This window comes from Cyprinodon variegatus, unplaced genomic scaffold (genome assembly GCF_000732505.1).
Source record: "Cyprinodon variegatus isolate N-32 unplaced genomic scaffold, C_variegatus-1.0 Scaffold40, whole genome shotgun sequence".
NCBI classification, from domain to species: Eukaryota; Metazoa; Chordata; class Actinopteri; order Cyprinodontiformes; family Cyprinodontidae; genus Cyprinodon; species Cyprinodon variegatus.
In genome coordinates this window covers 660486-681164 of record NW_015150493.1, presented here as the reverse complement: position 1 = coordinate 681164, position 20679 = coordinate 660486, and the positions used below count along the sequence as shown (strand labels likewise).

The following is a 20679-nucleotide window of genomic DNA, read 5'->3' as shown; positions in this document are numbered from 1 at the left end:
TCCTCATGCATGTTGTTTAAAAGTTGCAGTTCTCATAGCTCATATAAGCTTACTGTGTCCGAATTTCAGCTCTAACCCCCAAATCCCTCAATCACTATATAGAGCAGGGACTAGTGGACTTTATAGCGAACTCAGTTAACTGACCGTGTGAAAAGATGATCACAACTTTTTGCTCCCGTTGGTCACATAACTCCTCCTTCACTAATCTATGGTATTAGTTGCCACTGTTGGGTGTCGACAGCAGGCCACTGTGACAGCAAATCCCATAATGCTTTGCGAGGAGAGCTCTCCGTGCAAAGCATTCCAGAATATATCCGCCTCTTCTGAGGCCTTTCCTTTCTTCTCATACACTTCATTGATACTTTTTCTCTTAGGACCCTCAGTCATTTTCAAAGAACCACAAGAAAAAAAGGTGAGCTTCAGTGACTGTCTGAAACAGTAGCTCACCACACGTATATGCCTGAAAGTGCGCATGCGCAGAAAACATAGCTAACGGGACAAGCCTGTAGGATGGCCTTATGTAAACATATCACCAGAACGATTTAAATTGGGTAAATAGTTTGTGTAAATATTTGATAAGAGCTTTAGTTTCAATTTATGTTTTTTTTTTGTTTTTTTTTCTAAGTTTGCATGATTCTTAGGCAGTTGTAACTGATTGAAACTGTGTCGAATTCCAATTGAACTATTCATATCTGGAAAGCCTCATGTAGAAAGTGTTTACTAAAGGGAGGGATATTTAGTACAATTATTCGAGCTGATGGGTTATCTTCCTCCCTTGTCAAGTGTTTAGCTAATCAAAGCGGCTGTAGCAGCTTGATTTTATTCACAGCTAGCAGAGTTAACTAACCAATCAAACTATCACCGAATCCAGTCAGGGGAAAGCGCACACACCTCCTTATCCACAAAGGCAAAATTTGCCTTCCTTTGCTTGTTTTTAAAAAAGAAATAGATAGCATTATAGTTAAAACTGGCGCAGTGATGTTTGTTTTTCGTCAGCCTTCTGCCTCTGGTTGACGTCATACACGTAAGTACATTTGATTGGTCCGAAACATTTTTGTATGGAGACTAGTGCCTCTGCTGGCTTCTAGCAAGATGTATTTTTTGGAAGTTTGTGACTTCACAAATCTCATGATGATTTATCTTGCTTGAAAGGTAAAAACCAGGTAATGTGTGTCTTACAAATCCTAGTTCCTTTAGGGCACAAAAAAAAAGAATAGTACTAAAACAGGTGATACTGATAGTTTAACAAATTTAGATCAAAATATCTATCTTATAAGTATAGCCTTTATCTATTATTGTCAATAAAGACATATACTGTAATGTGGTTTATATTTTCGTTCCAAAGGCTCTATGCAGAAATTTTTTAAATGAGATTTCAAAGATTAGGCTTACTTTATGAAGGCTTTCGAAAGAAAGGATGGGTTTTAGGTTACTGCTTCCAAGTACTGCACTATAAAAATCATCATTAAAATACAGATATTTCTCCTTCAACATCATGTCTAGACCCATCAAATTTTATGTCAATACCTTATCAAACCTTTGCTTGGATTCTAAGAGAATCTACAGCAGGAGGTCAAGATTAGTGTAACGGCATGGAGGGTCTCCAGCCTCAAAGCTTTGGAGCTCATGATTAGAAATTAATCATCAAAATCACATTGGAAACCTGCAAAACGCCAACCAGCAATTATAAAATCTCAATGCCGTGATGCCGGTTAAAAGTTTCCTTTTTTGTTCTAACTGACCTGCCATTTAAAAAGTAATAAAACATAGAAAAAAATTATATAATGTTTATTTTATTTTAAAAAATAGGCCTACAAGGTTTTAAAAAAAAACTTGTTTAAACTCTTTTTCAATCAGGCTTTTCCACTTTGGGAATCATTTGGGTCTAGCCTTTTTTTCCTCTAAAAATGTACTTTTGTTTATGTTTGTTGTTGTTGTAAGCCTGAAATGCACCATTTCGGTGTAGTCTCTTAGGTTTTGAATATACCAAAGTCACCCTTTCACTGTCCTCTTAGTGTTGTTTTAATTCCAACTAGCTAAAAATTGAACCGCTACAGTATAATCTTTACAGCTTTGTCAGGTGTGTCATAACCTGGATGTGGGGGAAGGATGCAGGCAGCAGACAAAAATAAGAAACTACCTCAGTTACACATGACTCTTTGAACCGTTTGCCGTTGCCTAGGAGAAGCTTATCTATTGTCACGGCGATGAGCAGCAGGAGTGTAATTCGACATTACATGAGGTCGGACACTGGCGGCTTACGGGTGTGACACATCCGTGACATGCTTCAAATTAACATGCGGCGGTGTCAATTAAAAGCATGAAATGCACTTAGGGAAGGGGGGGTGGGTGGGTGGTTAGCTGGGAGGCCTTCCTCAGCTCTGGAAACAGCCTGAGACAAAGTGAGTAAGGACGCACAGTTGATTTCTATTGTGTTGTTTATAAGGAGCGATCACGGGAGTGACCGTGTCCTATTTGAAGCATCTCACAAGCTAAAAAAAAAAAAAAAATCTAATCAGGTGAGGTGGGATTGTAACAGACAAAAAAAGGTTGAAATAAGTTAAGCAAAATAAAGTACATCCTGTTAAAATTCCTTACCAATGCTTTACAGCCACAGTTAGAGCAGGGGCTTGTTTCTTTGCTTTTTTTCGGTCGCCATCCCGTCGTTGTTGACTCTCTGTGTACTGGCTCACAACTGCGACTCACATTGGCGTGGAATTGTGTCACTGCTTGACCTGCTGAATAAAACCAAATGAAAAAGAAAAAACAAAACTGAAATGAAAGCAGCTGAAGGGACAGGTAGTGATGGACGTATCAGCTGGGGATGTGTGCCTCAAACCGTCTCAACTTCTGCTGCTCATTGGTGGCGGTGTAATAACAATATCACTCATCTCATATCCTCAGCTTACTTTGCTCCCCCTTCCCCGCTCTGTCCCCTCAAAGCCGCCTCCTCGCTCCACATTTATCATATTCATTTGATATTCAGGAATAAATGTAGCAGAAAGAGAATAATGCACCTCCTGTACGCGCCGTTCATTACAGATGCATTTACATGGGGGTTTGCCTTCATGGTTTCTAATGGAGGACTGTTCACTGGTGTTCCTCACATTTGTTGGGAGAGGGGTGAGGTGGGTGAGGGTGCCAGTGTAGTTCTCCTCACATTAGCACTATCTGTGAGCAATGATAAATGGGTCGATCTTTCCATCTTTGCTGTCACGTTCATAAAAAAAGAAGAGAAAAAAATTCTGTTCGTCAAGGGAACTCATAATATAGGCAACATGTATCCATCAAGTCTTACTTGAGACATATTTAAATGCTATGGTGAATATACCTGAGTGAATAATATTTCATCCATGATAATGCAGCAAATACAAGCTGAAAAAAAAAATCCAGATTTTTTTTCTACCCCCCCAAACACCCCAGCTCCAGATGACGACGGAGGAAGAGGAGGAGGGCAACTGATCATATTCAATCTGGAGGCGATCATGTAAATAGCCCTCCATCTTGGGGAGGCGATATGCAAAGCAGCCCGTCTCCCCTGTGTCAGGATCAGATTAATGGAAACCTAAAAGTGGGAATTACGGGCCTTATCCGGCGTGGCGTTCCGGGGAGGGGCCGGGATACAGACCCTGGGGGAATCTGCCTGGTTCAAAGCCCATTCCTCTGGTTAAGGAACTCGCTAAGATCCATGCACTGAGGTGAAGGGTAATTTCCTTTGATATTCAGCAATGTATTACTGAATGCAGTGTGTAAGCTGCAAGCTCCGCTGACACTGAGTGTATGCGTGTATCATGCAAATGTATGCACACACATAAAAGCATGCATAAAGAAGCCGTGGACACAGACATCATTAGGAACAGCGGACATAGAATTGAATGGTCACAATTTTACATTAATGCACACAGATACACACATAGTTATGACGACTATTTAGTAATCATGCTGTGGAGTTTTTTTTTCTTACTGTTAATAGTTGGGAGACAGAGCCACAGTTCTGAACATTTCAATTTAGCTTTACAATGACATTAGTAAACTGACCTTGATCAAGTAGGACAGAGAAACATAAGAGTAGCAGCAAATGTAAATCAGGAACTCAGTAACCTAAAAATAATCAACAAATGTACGCTCACTTTTAAAAGTTTTTTTTTACATTTTTCAAAATTTCCAAATAGGTTATTAGATATTTAAATCTAATGCTGATGTTGCTAAATCATGTTCTAGAGTCAAATTACAGAATAAAAGTAAACACCACTGTGTTTCTTAGTTGTAGGATATATACATCAGGAATACCTTATTAAAACAGTTCTGATATTCTTTTTATTATTATCAAGTTAAAAATAAATAAGGATTAAAAGCTTTGCTTTGCCAGATAATTCAACATGTTATGTAATTACACATGAAATCTTTGGGGGGGGTGGTTCGCTTTTAGAAATACAGTATATTGTAACAAAATAAAAGAATAAAAACAGTAAAACTGTATTATTCAAATACAATAGAATTCAAACAATTAAGAAGTACTTTCCATGGTATTTAAAGAAACACTTTCTTTTTCTTTTACAAGCAAGAGATATCGTACAAGTCTTTTGCTTCAAGATATTTGTGTCCCTCATACATTTATTTATTTTTTTTGTTGATAAAAAAGCAAAAATTTCAAAGCCATTTATTGTACTTATTCTAAAGGTTGACATTTTCATGCAGGTTATTTGACTTAATGCAATAATACATTTAAAAGACGCAATTTAATTCTTGAAACTCTTGAAATTCTTCCCAAGTTATTTTGCCAAAGGTCGCAGTACAGTTTATGCCTGCTTTCTTCAACACTAATCACCACATGAACGTGTATTTTTTTTTATGCATAGGAAAATATGCTGTGTGTGTGTATTTAATCAGGAACATAATTATTTAGATCTAATTAGCCACGAGCTAATTCCATTACATTACATGTAATGTTGTGGCTAATGTAAAATAAGAGAGGTTATCTCTGCAACCCTGATCAATAAAAAAAGACTTCTGGTTGGGACATACTTAGAAATCTATCAACCAATAGTTTGGGAACAGTAATGGAATAACCAATATCAAATGGCTGCTTTTTATCTGGCTTGATCCACAGGGTTTTTGGCTTTGTGTGCTCCACATGGATATGACTATGAGCCCAAATCTATTACCTGCCTGGCATGTCTGTCTTATCGCGGCCGTCCACAGTGTGAAGCTCTGCAAAATGCACTGCAGGTTTCCCAGTGAAGATGGTTGATATGTAATCAAAACAGCTCAAACACACACACACATAAAAAAAAGAGAGAGAGAGAAAAGAAGCTCTCAAACGCACTTCATAATCCGGTAAACTCCAACGGGGGATGGAAAATTACAACGGAAAAGCCCGCCGTTGGATTTCATTAGGATGTGCTTGAGGTGCTACAGGACGATATTAAAACAACACACCCACACTTTTTTCCCCCCCTTCATGCCGGCTGTCTCTCTCCAGGTTCCTCCACCCTCTTCCCTTTCCGTCAGACTCCTTGCTATTCGCTCAGATCCAATCAAGACTTTGGCACTCCTCCAGCTTTCCTGCTCCTCCTATCTTTTCTGCCTCCCTCCTTAGGGTTGCTTAAATTTGAATTTTAATATGTGCCCTTCCCTGATGGTGACATCACCATCGCTCACACACACTCTCAACAGCCATCAAATAAACAATCTGACCAGACAATGAATCCTCTTCATTGGCCGCACAGCTGCTCACAATCTACACTGTCAACAATTTATCAAGTAGGGCCCGAGTGCTCCCCACTCTCTGTGTTACTCTGCATATTCTTTTTTGCATTTAACAGTCTTCACAACCTCCCTCGATTTCTTTCCACAATAAAAGCTTGACCTCTGCATCTGAACATCTGAGTTTCTATCTGCATTGGGGTGGTTTGTCGTGTGTGTTTGCTGCAGTCAAAGCATGTGGCTCCCCTTTGGTCCCCAACATTAGTGCAGACAAGGGAATCAGTGGACTATTGAATGCAATTACAGTGCGCAGGCCAGACAATAAAGATTGATAGTGGCTTCGCCTTTTATCAAACACCAAAAGTAGCAGAGGTTAAAGCCTTCAAGCCTCAAGCTGTCAACACTTTAATAATGATTGAAAATATGCCACCAGACTGAGAAGGAATGTCTGTAGAGAAACATGCAGCTCTAAGGAAAACCTGAGTTTTCTTTATCTTTCTTGTTTCAAAGAGATATTTTATCAATTGTCTAAATTAATTAATTAATAAGAAAATAAACATCAGTGCGTTTAATAATTTCCCGTTTTACAATTGCAAAACACTTTTGAGTATGAAACATTTCATTTTTATTTCTTCAATGTTCACAGCTTAATGTAAAAAACATATAACCCTTTATTGTCCCACAGTGGGGAAATTCCCTCCCTTTTTCTGCACCCATCCCCTTGGCTGCCATTGTGTGGATCCTGGGATTAGTGTGGGGTTGAGGGTTTTACTCAGGAACCCATAGTGGAGGCTTTGGATTCCTGAGGTACCCAAAGCCGGGTACTTGCAACCTTCTCATAGCACAAGCGTACAGCTCTAACCCTTTAGGCCAACACACCCCATGCAGCATAAAACTGCAGGACATGATTTTTACTGTGACCTCTGAAAGTAAGTATACCTGTAACCTTTACAAATCTTTTCAACATTAAAAACTTCAGTTTGATTAATTGATTATTTATGGTTATTTTCTCAGTGGAGTTTCTCTTTCCAATAGGACAATAATCTTTAACATCGGCCAAAGCTACTGTGGATGTTGTTAAAGAAATATATAAAAAATGTATTGATTGGTTAAAAGCAGTGATATGACCAGAAATTAGATACAAAGAAAATGATGTTAGATATGGTCCCAGGTTTTACATGATAGAATATTAATTTAAAAAAGAAAAAAAGCCCGATTTAAGCCAAATGATGACCTTTAAACTAAGCTGCACTCAAAGCAGCATTTTAGAAGCTAATAAATTCAGAAAAAAACTGTTGAACAATATCAGAGCTAATACTAATTTAGAAAATCCTCACCAAGGTCTATTTCTGTTAAAAGCATTCTGCTTTATGTCCATTCTGTTAATGCAAAGTAATACTCACATTCCTTGAACATTTTTTTTTTTAGAATTGCTTATTGGATTAAAAACCAAACATAACATGTTTTAGATAACACTAAGCAGGCTAGGTGTCAGAAAATTAACCAAGACAATACAATTACAATATGGAACTCAATCTTTGTCCTTTGCACATGTTTTAGAATAAAGAGGTTGTAAAATAATTATGGTTCTGAAACAGAAACTAAAATCACAGAATGTTAATTATTTAAGCTTTTTATTTCAGAAAAGATTACCTTGTTTTAACTGTAAAACCTTAATGTTAAGAGATAACCGAATGGAAATTGAAGTGTGAGTTTGGTTTATTCCTTTTTTATTTTGGTAAACTGATATCAAAAACAACACTTATTTATCCAGGTAAGAGATAGCATTGCTGCCAGACTCATACAAAATAATTTCACAAATGTTAATGAGTTTGAATTATTTTTTTTCAAGGTGTTTTTTATTTATTTTAGGAGAACGGGGGGAGGGTAAGTAATATTAGGCTATGCTATGCTAAACATACTGTCTCTTTACTTGCTGCTCTTTATCATTTCATATCTATATTTTTAAAAATAGACTTGTTTAAAAAATGTGACCTTTTTTACTAGACATACGAGTGAGAAAAATGATTAATCAGAACTGGTGTTGCAACGAATCAACAGCAACAAATAAAACCATTAAAATACTCTATTGAATTTATTCCACTGAAATTATTTAAAGGTTTTTTTTTCTTACAGGAAAAAAAACACCACACTGGATAAACATACCCGCACTTTCAAGGAAGATATGTGTTTTCTTTTTGTTGGGTTGGAACTGTAATGGACAAGTAATAAAGTGATATTTGTGACAACAAAATGTCAGACACATGATAATTTGGGGTGAAACTGACAGCAGTCTGCTTTGTTTGAGGCTAGCTCAAACTGATTGTTCCCTATGTCAATGTCAAATTTATTTGTATAGCACTTTAAAAACAGGTATAAAACTGCACCAAAGTGCTTTACAGGAAAGACAACAACACCAATTAACATGACTGAATGTGAAACGCTGCTTCAATTAAAAACCGAAGAATAAAAATAAGTTTTAAGAAGCGATTTAAAATGAACCAGGCTATGGACAGATTTAATTTGAAATGTTAAATGGTTTCACAGAATTTGAGCAACAACAGAGAAGGCCAGATCTCCTTTCCTCTTGAGTCAAGTCCGAGGAACTGTCATAAATAATTGATTATTTGAACTTAGACTTCTCGACACAGACTGGAATTTTATAAGGTCTCTAAGATAAGGAGGAGCTAATCCATTTAAGACTTTATAAGTTAATAAAAGAATCTTAAAATCTCATATCACTTAGTAACAGTTTTCCAGTATTTTTGGGCTATGTGAGAAACCAGTTAGGTTGAACCCTATTGGTTGTATAGGGCCCTGGACAGGTTCCTATTTGACCAAGTATAACTTTGTTTGAAATTCAATGTAATCTTTATCAGACACAATTTATAATGATCAAAACATCATTATTTCTATATTACATATATAATCTGATATATAATGTTCTAGTGTCAGACATTAATGGTTGACTTAATTTTTTTGAGTCCAGACATTCTTAATTGTGGACTGTATGGACCAAAAGTGAACATTTTTAGTTGTTTCTTTTTTTCCATCTATCTGAAAAAGAATGAAAACATCTTAGAAAGACATTATAATTGTACCTATTCCTATTCTTCACTGACACTGATTTTACACACACACANTATATATATATATATATATATATATATATATATATATATATATATATATATATATATATATATATATATATATAAATTGTAAGAGACTATAGGTTTGATCTCTCCTTTGCGATTTATGTCTGATGTGTCAGAGTTTGCTTTTTGAAACACAGGTGTCCACAGGACAAAACTGAGCTCAGAGGTGACAAAGACACATTAAAATGGTTGCATGCCAAGAACCTACAATGCATCGTGAGGAAGGAATAGAGGAGAATGCTGACCAAGGACAGATTTGAAAGAGGAACATAACAAAGAGTGGGACAGAAAAGACAAAGATGACAGGAGAAGAAAAAGGACAAAAGAAAATAAGATTTTGCATGTGTGTGTGTGTGTGTCTGTATGTGCTCAATTTAAAACGGAATACCAGTCACAGGAATAACAGAGGATGAGTGACAGAGTGATTGTTCTATTATGTGGCTGACTGGCCACAGCCCTCTAACATATGAGCATGCATGTATGGCAGCTGTCTTCTGTTGATTATTTCTGTCCTATTAGTGACATTTCCTTTCAGTCCCTTATTTTGTCTTTCGTTTTTGAAGCTAAAAAAGAATAAACACCTTTGTCTAAAACAACTTTGGTTGCCATTGCTTTGTGCAAAGCATGATTATTTTTCTCTCTCTTAAAGCAAACACAGCTTGTAAATCAAGTAAAAATAGTTTTTATTTTAATCAATCACATTTTTTTATTATCTTAACATATTCTGAAAAACTGTTTCCTTAATGGCCATACAGTAATTCACACCATCCTTCTTAATTTGAGAGGCAACATTTACCCTAATATCCTTTTGCTGCTGAAAACACCAGAATTTCCCCATTGTGGGACAATAAAGTGAGTTTCTGTTCTATTCTATTCTATTCTATTCTATTCTATTCTATTCTATTCTAATGTTCGTCAAAGCTCATAGAAATTATGCAGTAAAATACATTTAGCAAATCCCTTGCAAATGAACTCTAATCCATCTACTTTTGAATATGGTTTTTATGCCTTTATTTGGAATTTTACACCAACAAACCAACCAATTCAAAGTTGCACATAGCCGTGAAGTGACGGGAAATAACATAGTTCTCAACTATTTTTGCAAATAAATATTAAACATAGAAGTGAGACATACAGTATATGAATTTAGACAATTTTATTAGGAGTGGTAAATGAAAAATAATAGATATAATGGATCTGTGGATACTCAGGGGTATAAAGAACTAAAGGCCTTTATTTTTTAATACCTCTTTTTCAGACAGGAAAAAGATAACGATGAGGTGGGGTTGCTACTAAGATGTAAGCGTTTATCTTGTAACTAGTTGTTTGCAGTTAGGACCCTCTAAAACTTTATTTTAACCATTTACTGGATAATACATATTAAATTGTTAATTTCAAAATGGAGTTCATTAAAGCAGATTTTTAGCCACAATTATCAATCAAAGCATTTTACACAAGAGCCACATTCACCTAATAAAACTTACTTTTATACATTAATTTAAAACTCAAAATGGAATTTGGGAAAGTGCCTTGCCTAGGGGCACAGAAACTTAAGTCAAACATACTACCTGGTGATTGAAAACAATATCTTTATTGACTTGACCCACAGACACCTTAAAACAATAAACTACCTCCAGAAGTTGCATTTTTATTAAGAAGAGGCAACCTATGGGACTTCATCTCACGATTAATACAGTTTGTAATGGCTTCAGAAATTTCTTGAGCAAATAACTTTGTTAGGTCCAATCATTACAACAGATGGTTGTGGGAAATTTTAAAACTGTATCTAAGCCAAGTTCATTTTTGAGTCTAACATTGGTAGGACCAGGCACAACTGCAAACTTACTGAGATATGTCTTTCCACGTGAACTAAGAGAACATTAATTAAGCATTAATTGAATAAAGAGCTGAGACCAATAAAGGCTACAAATCCTGAAAGCAAAAGTAAGCCCTGTTTTCTGGTTTTTAATGGTAAAAATATTGGACAGCAAAATGGACTGGATAGTTTGAACAGGCTGCAGTTTAAGGAGTACAAATTCTTTAACAAGGCACCGTTTTGTGCTACTTGACCTTTTTTGAAAGCTGTAACAGAATTCTGTAAGACTTCTGAGGTTATATTCACACTACAGACAGATGCGACTATAAAAAACAGATATTTTCACCCATATGCAACTCATATCTAACTGTTTGTTGGTGAAGATTCTTAGTCATCCAGGCCATAGTCATTCCAAAAAAGTGAAAAAATAACAATCCACTGGACTTTGTTTCCAAGTTTGAAGACATTTCACTTCCTATCCAGGAAGCTTTTTCAATTCAAAATGTCAGGAATAGCATTGAGTTCGAGGCTTTATACAGTGGCCCAACAAGGCCTTGTTTTGCGATGATAGTCATCATTGAAACCCCAACCCTTTACAGGGGAATGGAAGGCCTGGCAGGTATGAGGCAATGAAGGCTAATAAAAGAAGCTAAATGGGTCCACCCAAAACCCATTCGTCCGTTTCAATTTGCATGTTTTCTAAACAAAAACAAGGCTTTGTTTGGCTACTGTATCAAACTCAACGCCTTTCCTGACATTTTGAATTGTAAAAGCTTCCTGAATGGGAAGCGAAATGTCTTCAAACTTGGAAACAAATGGCAGTTGGAATATCCAACTGTTCCATGGCAGTCAGAACAGCCCAATTCTGATCTTTTCAACTCCAAAAAGATGCGATTGTGTCATCTGTAGAACTAAACAGGATACATAGCACATAGTTTTTTAAAGCATCTGCAGCCTGAACACTCATGTTACATTTCATCGACAACCTACAATAGCCCAAAAATCCCAAAATGTGTTACTACTTCCAAAAACAACCCCTTCACTGTGTGACACTGACACAGGCCTTCTGTGGGGCTCTGAAATGTTCAGAATGGAATCTGAGGTTGGCCACATTTCAGAAGCAATGTGCAAGACCATGCAGAAAATAATCAAAATTTCTTCAGAAATTTGGAATTGAGCCTCAAGGCCAGCATTGTGGAGTTATTCCTAGATATTAAAGATGTTGGCATCTACTGGCTCTATGCACACACAACCAAAGGGAATACTGCTTTAGTTTGGATCCATTGTCTACTAAGGTAAAGAATAGCGAGTAAAGCCTCTGAAACTAGCCTTCTGTGCTGAGCTCATAAGGTTAACTCAACTTTAAGTAGGTTTAGATTAATTTGTAAAGGAACAAGCAATCATTGTTCTCAAACATAACTGAAGTGCAGACACTGACAGTCACCTATTTGTAACAGAAACAGACTGGAAACCGAAAGGATCAATTTATCCTAATTGGTCATCTTTCGCATTTGTTCATTTCAGTCAGTCGAAACACATGCATGCACTACTAACCCCTACCAAAAGCTGAGATAATGAAAGTGGATTGGACAATAGTTAACAGATTACCTGATAAAAGCCAATATCCTGACACATATTTAAAAGGCTGATATTTTAGTAGTAAACATGTAAGGTGTGTGAGCTTTATTTGACAACATACCAGACTGCCTCGTTGGAAGCTTTCACAAAAGATGCGTATCTGAAATGTCAAAAAGAATTATGCTGATAGGAGCTGGTGTGAATAGGGCCTCCGCCATCCCCTGATAAGGACATGTGTGGACTCCAGCGCTCTCTTTGCCGACACTAGATTTCCTCCACATCTAAAAAGGTGCCTAATTCCACACTAATATGAATATGCCACCCACCCCAACAACCCCCTCCTTCCTCCACACCCTGATGGAAAGAACCACGGTCCCCACTGAACCAATTCGTACTTTTTCTTACCTCTGCCACGACAAAAATGCCACCATAATGTCAGAGGAGATGTAACGATTTAGATTCTGGCGATTGTCCCGTGTCAGGCGCGCATCCCTCGGCCCCGGACAAGTTGATTAGAGTTGGGACATCAAAAGAGGCTCCGGATGGAGATAAGAGGGAAAGGGTTTAGGGTAGGGTGGGGTGAGGCGATATTAACGCGCTTCCCGTCAGGAATTAAGGTGACAGAGGAGTTTCAGCCAAAGTTCTGTCTGTCTCGTCTTCTGGTATCTTGAAAGAGATGGCAGTGACTCCTGCATTTTTTGCACAGGAGCAGAGATAATCTTAGTCTTGTTTGGATCAATTAATAGAGAGACGGGGAAGCCAGAGAGGGAAGTGACAAGGGAGTGCAAAAAGTCAGACCGTCGGTGTGCAGTGTGTACTCCAGGTTCTTTAGATGTATGAAAATCCACACAAGGAAGGGAAGAAAACTAGATTCAGCCATGTTGAGGCAGTCTAATGCCCAATTGCTTGTTTTACTTCAACCAAACAGATATTTTAAACAGACTGGTTATAAGATTGCCTTTTCTTCACTGTCCGCCTTCCCACTCCTGGTGTTAGATTTTAAAAAAGACACCATGGAGCCAAATGTCCATCCTGAAGAGGACAGAAGGGTTGTTAAAAGAGGGAGAAAAGTGAGACATTAATAATGCATGGCCTTATTCAGCACAGATTCCATACTTTGCCCTTAACACACCACTGTGAAGCCTTTGCAGGTCCAAAAACGAGGGCTGCATCCGTTTGATGATAACATCTCCAATATCAATTAAGGAGGAAATATGCAATTTCCCAAGGAAGAAAAATATGTCAATACACTCTCTTTCCTTTACATACTAAACACTGGAGTTGCAGCAGACGTCAGGCAGCTAAGTTTAGGTCACAACTATGCTCATTTTTTTGTCATACGATAATTTCTGTTTGAACATTATCCCACACAGAAGATATTGTGAAAACTTGTGTAGATTCTGGTGTAAAGACATATTCTTCTAACAGACGCTCACAATTTGCCAGTTTTATTGTTTTATTGCCGATTAGGAAAAAAAAAAGGGGGGGGGGGTAACCGGTCTATTCACTCCTAGCATTTGACAAAAAATTGATCCATCCGTTAATCTGTTAATAATGAAAGCTTATTTCAGTCACTTGTCTCTGGAATCTCATTCAGTCATGGTCCATATCTCTAAACCATAGTTGAGGGTTAAAATGTAGAAGGGTGATAAAGTAAGAGTTCTGTATGAACGAGGCACGAAGGGAAGCTCCTCCTCTTGAGGCACAGAGTGACTCCAGTCTTGCAGAAAACAATTCATCTATTTCTGTTAAACTGCAGTGCAACCTAAATACAATGACCTGTAGATGCCAACAGAACCGAATAATCTGAAAAAGATAATTTAAGATCCAGATGTTCCTGAACCAGTGATTATCTACATTACTATACTTTAAGATCTTATGTGGGAACACCACACACCAGATTGCTGACAAGAGATGGCCCTGACAGAGTCCAAATAACTTTGAGAATGAGATCGACTTTTTGCCAAATTAACTTGCAAGCAAAGCTAATTAGGATTCATTGGATTAGAGTATTGTAAAGAAACTCTGACCATGAATATATTAAAAACACAGGGGGTTATTTTGCTGCAAAACCAGAAAGAGAAAGTTCAGAGTTTTTTTTTTTGTTTGTTTGTTTTTTTTTTACAGAAAATGAATGAACATTGCATCAACACTTGTATTAATAAAACCACAAGAGCGAACAATCAAGGTTGGTAGAAGCTGATCAGGAAAAATAAGCTGATCTTAAATATCCCTTCAAACAGATTAGTGGCTGATAACAAACACCAAAAAACATAACTTCTTTCTCCTAAATGAATAAAGAAAACTGGATATGGAAGACAATGTTAGGTTCAACATGAATATTTGAATAAAACTGATAAGCAACAAATGAGACAGTAGATAGACAGGTATTGTGACACTCTGTGATAAATATTATGACCCTGACATTATATTAAAGATGTGTCTTTAATTTATTCTTTGCAACAGTTGTTAAAAGCCACAGTTGGCACTTCCTGACATGAGTTATTAATGTGTTTCAGATGAATACTGACACCAGAAAGGCTCCATTTTGCTTTTGGGTCATTGTCACAACCTTAAACCAATATTTTACGAATGCGGTTGAATAGACCTGTTTTTGCTTATGAAGGTGTTTAAGGCCACTCTTTACAAGAAATTGACTTTTTTTGAATAGATCTTTTTAAACGACAGCATTTTTACCTTGATGACTTCCTAAAATCTGATTATGCTTAGAAAGTGTTTAAAACAGTGACCTTGTTTTTCTCTTTTTTTACTCCAATAAGGAGAGAAGTAAAATTATGCTACATTTCAACCTGAAACTATGGCCGTTTTATCTTCTTTCCACTGGGAAAACAACCAGATCCTTTAAAGTATGTATCCAGGCTGACCCCATCCTTTCATCAAAAGTGATAAAAGCTTTGCCTTTACCTCTGATGCTATCTTTACCCCGTTAGCTTCCCACCTTCTTACCTACAGTCACCCCATGACTGCGACTTCTGAATCAAGAATGCAAATGGGGCTGGAGCCTCACAAAGCCTGGGGTGACCTATATTACAGCTAATGATGGGCCACAGTGTCGGAAGAAGAACTGGAATGAAAGAGAATTTGAATGAAGCTGACCCACATACAAAGGCACGACCAGTTGGAGAGGCATGTTCCCTTCCCACTAACTAGGCCACAATGGGCTTTAGGATTATGCACAAGTCCCCCCTTTTCTCCTGATGGAGGGAAATAGGAAAAGGGATGGGAAGCCCCTGGCCACAAAAGTCATTCCTAAGACATACTTCTAACAGGTTTGGGGGAAGGTGGGATTCCCAGGGGGTTACATGGGAATCAGTTTTCCCAACACGGCACGCATATTGAGTAAAATGCACAGAATTAATTTTTTTTTTCAAGGGTTATTTTACAACCAGAGTTGTACATAAGAAGAGTAGAAATCTATTGGGTTTTCACCAAAACAAACTATGTTCTTTGTAGATATAATTAGTTCTTTTTTGTAAATTGCTCATAATCCTACGTAAGTACCAGTTTATGAATAGTATATACAGATGTAGTCAGGGGAGAAAGTTGTCTGGTTTAGGAATGTCACCCTCATGTTTACTTAACTACATTAGGTTGTTCTGTCGGCTTCTTTAAGCAACAGTGTTTTGTGTGCTGAAGAGGTTTGTGGACATATACAGCATGAGGCCATTAGGGTGAGAGTCATCACCTCAAAGTCTGAGTCCATGGTTCTGAACTAGAAAATGTTGGAGTACTTCCTTTAAATCAGCATTTATTTTATTTTCGTAGCACTGGGCTTTGAAGTGTCTTGGTGTCTTTTTCAGGAAGGATCATAGGACCAAGGGGGAGATGTAAAAACTAAGTAAAGCTTTATCTGAAGACATTGTGTGTTTTTATGAAGAAACAGCTGACATTAAAAGCGAGTCTTTCACCAGCTTGGGTATTGCTGAAAGTTGATCAAATTGGCTTAACAAATCATTTTATAGAACGTTTACTGTTTAGCAAAGATTTGGACAGGACCTATAGAATAAAAAAAGAGATTCATTCCTTCCTTCCTTCCTTCCTTCCTTCCTTCCATCCATCCATCCATCCATCCATCCATCCATCCATCCATCCATCCATTGACTTGGATATACACTTGACCATTGGAATAACAGATCTAGGAGAGTTTCCCACACAAATGTCTTGCGAACAATATTCTCCAATTAGTGGAATCCCAAGGCATCCGTTCCATTCCTGGTAAGAAGGGATTATACCCCATTACACATAATCAGGTGCCTTCCATGATTTCTCTTAGGGGATTTGATCAGGAAAAATTCAGATTAGTTCCCCATACCACCACGCTCTACAGTGGACACACTAGGTGTGTTTCAATCAGCCTTTTCTTATGTGCATTATGAAGTTTTGCATCAAAAAAGTTTATAAGCAAAAAAAAAAGAAAAATTCTAATTTGCAATAAAGTTTTTAGTTATGCTTGAGGTGGTTTTTGGCTTTTGCAAAAAAAGTTTTAATGAACAAAACGGGAGATGGACCCTTTCTTTCAAATCAGCTCTGGTGTAGCGAACTTTTACATCACATGACTGATCAGCTGTTTTTGTTGTCTGCATCTTCAGAGATGTTTTTACTATGTCCATAAACATGGCTGGAAGCCACATCTCTATTACTAGCTGACATGTTAACCTAAGAAGAACTTACCTGATAGCAACACATTCAATAAAACTTTGATCTGTGGTGTGCTGGATTGAGCCTCTACCTCCCGTTAATTCAGCCATCCGTGACAACATAATGGGGACGCATGAAAGGATATTATGCTTTCAGGTACCAGAATAATTCTATTTAAACCAAATAGAAACACCAAAAATTTAAATTTCCTTTTGTTGAACTTTTAAAACGTAACTTAAAATTTGCATTAGAGTTAAATGGAAACATGATAAATCTGGAGGGTTGCTTTTCACCTGAGCTCTTTTTTTTTACTACGACACACTTGAGAGCCTGTGCTACACTACATGAGACTGCTATCCTTCAGCCACCTCCCATCCTTACATCACATCATATTTTAATATATTTGAACTTCTCCAATTATGAAAAATCAGAAGGATTAGTCAGTTTTTTCTATGGCAACGAATTTTTCATTCATTTTTGGAGGTTCTGGTGGGATTTATATTATTTTTCTTTAGCCAACTTGGAGGGAATCACAGCATCTTCAAAGACTGATAGATGCCACATGGATGTTTGAAGAATGAAAACATTGTGATGTTGACATGATTTTATTTTAAATTTGATGAGTAAAAAAAACGTTTATTATTGGAACAAGGTTTGCAATTCAGCACGTGTTTGTTAAAACCATTCAATGCTAAAACTGAAATAATTTACTAATGAAAAACTGTAACCATAAAAGAATATGCCATAAAGTTAAGTTTTGCTAAACATTAATAGTATCTTGTGTCTTGATTCCTATTTACCGTAATGTATCATTTTGCAACACTTATAATTCCTCCATTCCTATCAACCCCTCGGATATCATTTTATCACTCTTCTTTTTCCTCTGAAGAATTCCTGTTATCCTCCGTCATATGTAGAGATGACAGAGGTTACAACATAGCAAAACAGACAGATATTTTTGTCTATGCTCATTTGGCTGCAATAATTGGTTAGTGTTAATCCTAGGATAACAAGTCTTTTCAAAGTAGAGTCAATGATCATCTTGCAAGGTCAGTTTAGCCCTGTATGCTGCATGACTAATAAAGACCGCATAAACTGGTTGAACCTATTCACATCACACTTAGGGAGATGGAATCCCATATAAAAACATGTTTGGCTCTAATTTTCTGACTTCAAGAGAGACCCAGTTTGAACTTTAAGTGCCACCTTCCCTCTTTGGAAACTTTCCATTGGAATACAGCCAACCATGCGCTCAAAGCAATGCTTTACTGACATCATAGCAGGGGACCCTTCCTTGGGATTATAGCTGGGAGGTGGCGGCCATGCACCGTGACCCGTCCGTTTTTTATGACTTCATTATTTTCCCTCCCTGCCATGCTCATTTTCATTTGCCAGAGCGGGGGTATAATGACTGCACTATAAAAATGCTGCTTTAACGTTTGCATACTGTTCTCATTTGGTCCGGCCCTCAACCCTTCAGCTAGCATATGGCAGGTAATCAGGTCTGCAATCAGAGCTGCACGTTACACAGGGCCCCGCTCTCTGCACAGGGGCCATTACCCATCTGTCTTTTGACACACACACACAGATGCATGTGTATTGCAAACACACAAAAATTCACAAATAGATACTTGTACGCATTCCCTTTCTTCTCACAGATGTAAATGCTTAGAGACTCACACACATAATGAACACACACTCACACAAATGTAGGCCTTTACCTCACCACCTCACCTCCAGGAAATCTCCCATCTCAGACTAATGATATTCTCAATGAAAAGTGGAGAAACTATAAGTCCCCTGGCTTTTCATACCTCGGGTGTCATTAATAGCAAAAAGCCTGGCGATTTCATGGCTTCACCGCTGCACATGGTAAAATGTCTTTGCTAGTATGTGGTTCTTACTTAACTAAAACCCTTTGCCCCTTACCTCCACGCTGCCTGGAATAAGCATTTCAGCCCCATCAGGACACCTACATATGTTTCCGTCATTAAACATCAAATGCAGTACATGGAAAGCCTAGAAAATGATCATCTAGAGACCCCTAATGGTAGGCACAACCTGTGAGTTTGGTTTTGTTCTTTTTTCTCAAACAAAACTCTTTTGTTTTTATGTTAATGGAATCTTGAGACTGGGGTAGACTGGTACTGAATGACACTGTTTTTAGGTACAGTTCTATTAAAAAATATAAAATTCTAATGTAGATGTAAGTAAGTTAATGTATTGGCGATTAGTGATGGGTATATCCATAATTTGGTTTTTAAGGAGACTCTTCCTACCATACAGTGTCTAGGATGGGCTCACATGAAGTTGGTTGTAACATCAGTCCTACGTATTATAAACCTTCCTCAGCCTCTGCTAATAATTCATGAATGCATTTTTGCTTTTGTCAAAACATCAGTGGATCAGAAAAACTCTACCCAGCTTTACATATGATTTGAGACAGAGGAAGAAGGCCTGTGCTTAATAAGTTTGGCAAACTCCTGCATGGTGAAAAAGGTCACCATATTCAGAGTACGGGAAAAACTAAAGAGGTCTGCTTGGCAGGCAAGTATATGGATTTCCATACTACAAGACATTTTAAGACAGCATAAAATGCAGCAAAGGCAGTTCTGAGGCCAGCCAAGGCAAAAACATGGTTGTCAGAAAATCCTGAATAGTTGTGCTGGTAGGATGAACCAAATCAAGCAACAGGGATATAAATGATTACGTTTAAATGGACTAAAGATTTAAAAAACTGAAGTAGTCTATCCAACCCAGCACCATCCGCCAGGCACATCAACAGAATCCAACACAACTCTGTCTTTTGGTCAGATGTCCAGCCAAATAATCAGACATGTGTGTGTGTGTGTGTGTGTGTGTGTGTGTGTGTGTGTGTGTGTGTGTGTGTGTGTGTGTGTGTGTGTGTGTGTGTGTGTGTGTGTGTGTGTATATGCCTGACTGCCTTTTTGTTACCATGTGGAGACAATTTCCCTGCAATATGCTATAACTTGGGGATTTATAAGTATTTGTGGGGACCAAAGACTGGTCTCAATGACGAGAAGTTCTTTTCTTGGGATGGGGGTTAGGTTTAGGACTAAATTGTAAACCAAGTTAAGGTTAGGTTTAGGTATGAGTTGGTAATGGTTCAGGTTGGGTAAAGGTCAGGGTTAGGGCATAGAAATTAATGCTATATGAATGGAAGTCAGTGGAAGTCCCCACAAGGATAGCGTGACACAGCTTGTGTGTGAGAAAATTTTTTGATCCATCCTTCCCGTGCTCACACATCCACAATGGACGCGTTCACCACATTTACTTCTGCAGCTCCCATGTTTCATCCTACACGCTCTGCCCGCGTTGTGTTTGTCGAGCTCTCAGGCCCAAATCCGTTATTACCTCCTGAAATGACAACTCATTTCCACAAATGTAATCCTTTCCTTTCCCTGCTTGAAGCTCTAAGGTAAACACAGCCTCCTCCTCTGAAAGCACAGAGAAAGAAGGGTAGAGGGACGCTACTTCAAATTTACAAAAGACACTCAAAAAGAGGAACCAGACCCCAGAAGTGGGATGATAAAAACCCAGAACATTTGAAGTGATTTATGTCAATGAACTGAAGTCTGTATAGACAAACACTGCTGTCTATGCCTCTTAAGTAAATATACAATCAACTTCACCTATTATGTCTTTCCAGTTGTCCCCATATTATACATTATACAGTATACAGTATGGAGAGTTGCAACAAACAATTATGCAGTATAGGTGTATGTACAGTACACAAACCCA

The 20679-nt window shown here is 37.7% G+C and overlaps 1 long non-coding RNA gene across 2 annotated transcripts in view; it reads right to left on the bottom strand.

Annotated features, from left to right (window-relative positions):
- LOC107081751 overlaps window positions 1-20679 on the bottom strand; it is a 149950-nt gene that overhangs the window by 63190 nt on the left and 66081 nt on the right. The window contains exon 3 of one of the 2 annotated variants that reach the window (XR_001481109.1): window positions 2599-2738. The exons of the other annotated variant lie outside the window; for it this stretch is intronic. This is a non-coding gene — a long non-coding RNA (uncharacterized LOC107081751). The remainder of the gene's footprint in view (window positions 1-2598; window positions 2739-20679) is intronic. 2 annotated transcript variants of the gene reach the window in all.